The sequence below is a fragment of the Vespa velutina genome, chromosome 21, assembly GCF_912470025.1.
Source record: "Vespa velutina chromosome 21, iVesVel2.1, whole genome shotgun sequence".
Taxonomy (NCBI): domain Eukaryota; kingdom Metazoa; phylum Arthropoda; class Insecta; order Hymenoptera; family Vespidae; genus Vespa; species Vespa velutina.
This window is the reverse complement of record NC_062208.1, coordinates 1,085,413-1,092,912: the sequence shown is the minus strand read 5'-3', so window position 1 is coordinate 1,092,912 and position 7,500 is coordinate 1,085,413. Positions and strand designations below refer to the sequence as shown.

The 7,500-nt window shown below is 26.3% G+C and overlaps 1 protein-coding gene across 6 annotated transcripts in view; it reads left to right on the top strand.

Annotated features, from left to right (window-relative positions):
• The window catches only part of LOC124956312 (ankyrin repeat domain-containing protein SOWAHB), a 241,522-nt gene that overhangs the window by 120,077 nt on the left and 113,945 nt on the right, over positions 1–7,500 (top strand). The window lies entirely within an intron of this gene.

Below are 7,500 nucleotides of genomic sequence, written 5' to 3'. Positions count from 1 at the left end.
TTTTGATATAAAATTTTTCATTTCTAATAATGTATAATATTTTCAATGTTTTTAAATTATGTATCTTCTAAATTACGAATACATATCTCACATACATATATATTGTACAAATATTAATCTAATTATTTGTAAACTTTTAAGATTTGTTTTTAACTTTTTTAATTTTTTTTTTTTTTTTTTTTTTTGATAAAATTATTTCACAAGTTAATCGATTAAAGTTTGAATAATCTTGCGAAATTAATTTTTGTTCTTATAAGGAAAGAAAAAGGTACATCATATTACGTGAAAGTTATATAATAGTTATATAATATAAACTTATATATAATAAATAAATTATGTTAAATATATGAAACTTATATTATATAAAATTTATTTATACATATATATATATTACATTAAAAAAAAGGTATATATATATATATATATATATATATATAAAACTTATAAATAATAAATTTCATAAATGTAACTTATTAACGAACGTTAATATTTGTTAAATTTAAATACGAATTTTTTTTTTCCTTTTTTTTCTTTTTAACGAAAAAAAAAAAAAAAGAAAAGAAATGAAAAATACACGAAGGAAACATATCTCATTGTAAATATTTATTTCATAAATACCATCTTTCGCTACATCATAATATACATTTTCGAGTGAAACATCTCGCTTGAATGGAGTTCGATTCTTTTTTTGGCAATCTACCAGAGATACGATAAAGTTCGAGGAGCAAATAAAATAAACTTTTTTTTCCTGGAATCGACGACGAGCATGAATTACTCAAGAAGAAATATAAAAAGAAAGAAAAAGAAAGGAAGCGAGGGCTCAAGTGTTTTGCAAAAAAAAAAAAAAATAACTCAAGTAGTGTAGTTAACGATGTAGAAACGTATTCAACCATCTCAATATTTTTTTCCTTATTGATCGACCTTCCATTCATGACTATCGTTGATAGCCTCGTTTCCTGTTAGTATGATAAATGTAAGAAGAAGGAAAAAGTATGGATATTATGAAAAATATATTCATATCTATGTAATCATATTAAATTTACATATATATATATATATATATATATATATCAATGAATTGCTCAATTAAATAAAATATTTGTTATTATTTGATATTATTATATTATATTGATGAGTATATTAAAATGTCATTTTAAAATATACAATCTTAATTAAAATTACAATACAATAATAATTAAAATTACAATTAATTATTATTAATATTATAATACAATAATAATTATAATATACAATTTGAATTTAGACAATCAATGATGGAGTAAAAAGAAATTAAAATAATATGTGATTTATTCGTATCATAATGTATCATAAAAATCATAAAATAATTATTTTATTTTCAATTTATAAAAAAATATAAAGATCATATTTATTTTCTTTTCTTTTCTTCTATTTTTTTTTTTTTTCTTCTTAATTCACAAGATATGATTTTTATAATTTTTTATATAACTAACTTTATAATATTTTTTTTCTTTTTTTTTTATTTAATTCAATTGACTCGTTGAAGTTATAAAAAATTAGAGATTAGATAATTTTTATAATTATCTTGAAGTCGACGTAAAAATAAAAATATTTATGATATCTGTAAATCTAATTTTAATGATATTTCGACGTACAATAAAAACTTTTTTTTTTCTTGTCGATAAGACGAAATGATATCATTCATCATTTAAAACTTTTTTTTTTCTTGTCGATAAGACGAAATGATATCATTCATCATTTACAAATATTATTAGTATTCATCAACCTTCTAGTTGACATAATCATCTTATTCACATTCTTTATAGCATTCGATGTAATAGTTATTCCACATTAACATTAGTTACTAACATGGTACGTGAGAAGAAATGAAAATAATGCAGAGATTAGAATCGTGCTTACATTAATTCTGAAAAAATTATCATCGAATGAAATCACGTTAATGATGTCATGCATGAAATTTCATCGTACATTTTCCTTTCATTATTTCAAAAGTAAATAAATTCAAACGAATGCAATCAAATATTTTATTATTATTATTATTATTATTATTATTATTATTATTATTATTATTATTATTATTATTATTATTATTATTATTTTCAATAATTAAAAGAAAATAATCATGGAGCACAATGTATTGTTTCTTTAAAATAAAATGAAAATTAATTAATTTGAAGTAAAAAATAACAAAATAAAAAAAAAAAAAAAAGAAAAGAAAATACGTAAAAAAATATATATATTAAACATGATAAATTTGACGAATTAAAATTAGTAATTACGATTAATGAAGAATAGAAAAGAATCACAAAACGATATATATCGAATCTAATAAATTTAATTTGAAAAAAAAAAAAAGAAAGAAAAATGCAAACTGCGATTAATTGAAAGTATTAAAAAAGAAAAAGATAATTGTAATAAAGCGCAATATATTATATCTAATAAATTTAATGAACAAAGGTGTAAATTTCGATTAATTGAAAATAGAGAGAGAAAGAGAGACAGAATGAAAGAGAGAGAGAGAGAGAGAGAGAGAGAGAGAGAGAGAGAGAATAAAATCGTGAAACAGGACATATCGAGTACGATAAATTTGACGAATGAAATTAGTAGCCGTGATTAATCGGAAATAAGGAAAAAGAAAAAAGAAAAAAGGAAGAAAGAAAGAAAGAAAGAAAGAAAGAAAAAGTGGGAGGCAACATCATGAGACAACGTATCAAATATGATAAATTTTTATGTGAAAAATTGCTATCTGGAATTAATCAAAAATAGAAGAATCATGAGACGACATATTAAATCCGATAAATTGGATGAGCAAAAGAAGCTCATATCAAAGAAACATACCTAACTGGTTGTGAAACGAGGGAGTCTCATAAGAAAAGAAGAATTCGAAGAGCCGTAACCGAAAGCTCGTGGACAAATCGTTACGAGTGAAGAATGTTTCAACACACACACACACACACACACACAGAAACATATACATATATATATATATATATATATAATTGCATATATACAGGGTGTAACAAAATTACGCGACTTCACAAATGGATACTTTTCTATGTTGAGAACCAAAAAAAAGAAAAGAAAAAAAAATATAATATAATTCTATCAGCTAGTATGATTACGGAGATGATTAATTCCTAAATATATTTAATTATGGAACTTTCAAATTATGATTTTACATTGGCGTATCCATTCGAATTAGTTATTTGTTAATTAAAAATAATGATACAATACATATATATATATATATATATGTGTGTGTGTGTGTGTGTGTGGTTGATATTCTCTTATATGAAATGTTCGAAATATTTATCACCTGTCGGAATAAAGGCACGTAGTTTCATTGTGTTTCGAACACGTTCCAAAATTCCAAGCTTTGTAAGCTTTGTTAAGTGTTGTTGTTCTTGTTGTTAGAATTTTACCTATTGAATCTGTGTTTATTTCTTCCGTTGTATTGGTGAGACAATGTACTGCGTAATGAATGCATTCGCTTAAATGCGTTTCGTTTATGATTTGACGTATGGCGATGCACTGTAGTAAGATCATATCTGGAAATATAATAATATAGAAATTAATCATTTACAGATATTGATAAAAGATTTTTTTTTTTTTTTTTTTTTTTTTTTTTGACGGAAGTTTAATAACTGAGAAAATGATCATTTACCGGATCATATTGATAGATCCTTTTTTCTTTTTTTTATTTTGTAATGGGTCTATTAAGTTAAAAATTAACCATTCAAGGAACCATATTGATAGAATATATTTTTATTATATTTTTATATCTTATTTTTTTATTTTATTTTATTTATTTATTTATTTATTTATTTTCTTTTTTTGATGGAACTAATTAATAACTCAAACATTACTATATCGATAGAACATATTTTTCTTCTTCATATATACGAAATCCATACTTCAAATTTTGTTACATATTTTATGTATACAATGTGAATGTGTGTATATATATATATATATATATATATATATATATATATATATATATATTTCTTTAGTTTCCCCGCATAATGAATTGTTATATATACATATATGTATTTGTGCGTATATATACAATATATGTATGTATATTTACAATACATATAGGTATATTAATATATATTTCTTTATGTCGTAGAAAATATAGTTCCATAATTTTCTTCCTTCCTTATTTTTCATCCCTCTTTCTTCCTCCTTTTCTTTTTTTCCTCTCTTTTCTCTTTCTTTTTTTTTTTTTTTTTTTTTTTCCCACGAAACTTTCGAAAGTGGCCATTTTCGTTGAAGTCGATCTTACACTGTTCGAGTTATATACTGTACGTAAAATTGCATCACGATGAGGTGCAACTTTTTCTCCTTTGCTTCTCCTGGAACCTTTTTCTTTGAAGAGAACCGGAAGAAGAGATAGAAGAAGAAGAAGAAGACGGAAAGGACGGACAAGAAGGAGGAGAAGGAGAAGGAGAAGGTGGAGGTGGAGGTGGAGGTGGAGGATGAAGATGAGGATGAGGAAGAAGAAGAAGAAGTAAGAAGGAAGAAGAAGAAAGAGGAGGAGGAAGAATAAGAAGAGGAAAGAGGAAGAAGAAGAAGAAGGAGGAGGAGGAGGAGGAGGAGGAGGAGAAAGAAGAAGAAAAAGAGAAGGGTACTTTTCTTTTCAGAGGCAACGACGCCCGAGGGACTTTGAATTCCACCATGAGATGCCAATGCCGTGCTTACGTAAGAGAATCTCGACAAAGAGGCGATGCAAGAAAAGGGTTTCGTCCGCTTCTCTGTTGGTTCTTTCTTTTCCTCAAACTCTCTTTCATTCTCTCTTTCTCTCTTTCTCTATCATTCTCTCTCTCTCTTTTTCTCTTTCTGGAGCCGCACGCGTGCACCTGCCGGTGCGATCCTAAGAGAAAGAAAGTGGAAGGAGGAGAGCAAAGAGAGTAACTATTCTCCGTCCTTCTCCTCCTCCATCTCCTCCATCTATTTCACCTCCTCTACCACCTCCACTTAAACCTCCTTCTTATCTCTTTCTTCTTCTCCTTTTTCTTTTTCTCATTTCTTTTTCTTTTTTTTTTTTTTTTTTCGTTTTTTTTTGTTTTGGTTTCTTTGCTTTTATTTATTCATTTGTTTTTTCCTTTTGTTGTTTTCTTTTTCTTTCTCTTGTTTTTTTTTTTCTTTTTTCCTTCCTCTTCTTATTCCTCCTGGTCCTTCGTACTTTTAAGTTCTCTTCCGTACCTTTCCTCGAGAAGGAGAATGGAGGATGGCGACGGCGACGTTCACGACGACGACGACGACGACGACGACGACGACGACGACGACGACGATGGCCACGACGACGACGTCTGCCCGAGGTTGCCCGGTAGCCATGGGTTCCTACCGGAGCCCCAGTACCGGTCATGCGTCGCAACTATAATTTGAAATAATTTATAAATCCTATTCAATTCAAATTAAGGCTCCACTCTGTCGGATGAATAAAAGATGCGCCGTACCGCTTGCTAGTGAGAGAAATGCTCGATGGAGAAAGAGAGAGACAGAGAAAGAGAAAGAGAGAGAGAGAGAGAGAGAGAGAGAGAGAGAGAAGGAGAAGTAAGCGCAAGCGCAATAATGCGCGTGCGCACGGCCAAATGGTGCCCCATTATGCTCGCTCCTCCATGGGTTACGAGAACCGAGACCGCCTTGGGAACAGTCCTACGAATTCCTTTCGTGATTTTGATCGATTCCTTAACTCGACGAGATAATACAAATACGTATCCGGAAGAAATATGTTCTTAAATCTTTTTTTTTCTGTTCCTTTTCTTACTTTCTTTCTCTTCTTTTTTTTCTTCTTTTCTTTTTTCTTTTTTGTTTTTTTTTTTTTTTTTTTTTTCGAACGAACCACTTCCATATTTATTCGATCGGTATTTATTTTTTAATTAAATATTTGGTGAAATAAGTGGTTAGTATATATGTATATATATATATATATATATATATATATATGTTTATGTATATATATGTATATATTTTTTTTTATAAATAATTATATGTCACTTATATTATCTATCGATCATTTATTTTAAATATCGATCAAATGTTTAAAAATATTAATCCAACAAAGTCTAATCGAACTTAATTACTTTTCATAATTTAATCGATGAATTTATATTTATTTATTATAACGCGATAACAATTCGTTAGAAGTAAATAAATCATTAGTATATGTATAGAAATATTTTTGTTAATATATATAATTAAATATTAGGAATACGTCATTTGTATTATTCATTAATGGTTTATTATAAATACCGACAATTTATTTATAATGTTGTTCGATTGTTTAAAATTATCAATTGCAAATAAATAAACGCTTGATCGAATTTAATTATTTTTCTAGATTCGATTAATTTTTATTTACGATATTTTATTTGCAATATCGTTTAATCGATTATACAAAAAGGAAAATGTTTTAATTTTATTTATTAAATCGAGCTCAATCGTTTTTCATTTTCTATTTGAAAAGAGATTATTATTTATGATAATTCAATTCATTTCGAATAATTTATTCTTATTTATTGTTTGACAAATTTATTAATATATATTTTATATAAATAAATGTCAGGATTTTAAATTGTCCATATAAAATCAAATGATCAATTTTCTAATTACAATTATTTTCCCATGGATTACGATCTATTTTCTCGAATTTATTTCCAATTTCGATCGATTCGCATATACGTACGAGATAATACTCGTATCTAATAATTTCTATTGCATTTATTTATATTATTATTGATTACTTAGACACGTATAAACGTATCGTTTAAATAATTCAATGAAAATATTATCATCAAATCTTCACGATCATAAATCATTCGATTAAATTCAAATACGTTTTGTGTAATTTTTCATTGTAAAAAAATTAAATAATTCTTGCAATAAGTTTATGATTTATTATTTTTTTCATTCTCAAAATCATATTTTTGAAATTCAGACATCTCGTGTTTCTACGAAACACGGTTATATCATTATCGAGATAACAATTAATAAAATTTTTTAATATCACGTCGAGATATAACGGATATAATTCGATACATTTTTTTATCTGATTCTCTCTACTTTCATGAACGCGCATTCTATATATATATATATATATATATATATATATATATATATATATATCGTCAAATTATTCATCAATAAAAACGAATTTTTTAATTTATCCTCGAGATATACCAAATAACACGATATAATTCGATCAATTTTTAATGTCCTCTCTCTCTCTCTCTCTCTCTCTTTCTCTCTTCCATTAAAAATATCATACTATTGTCAAAGTATGAGCTAGTAAATAAAATTTCAAAATATATATCCTAGTGATGTAACAGATCGCAGGAGTATAATGCGAAAAATTTTTAATATCGTCCGTCCATGTTACGTGAACATATTTTATATAGGGAGGAAAAAAAAAAAAAAAAAAAAAAAATCCAAATCAAGAACAAAACAAAACAAAACAAAACAAAACGAAACGAAACGAAAAAAAAAAGGGAAGAA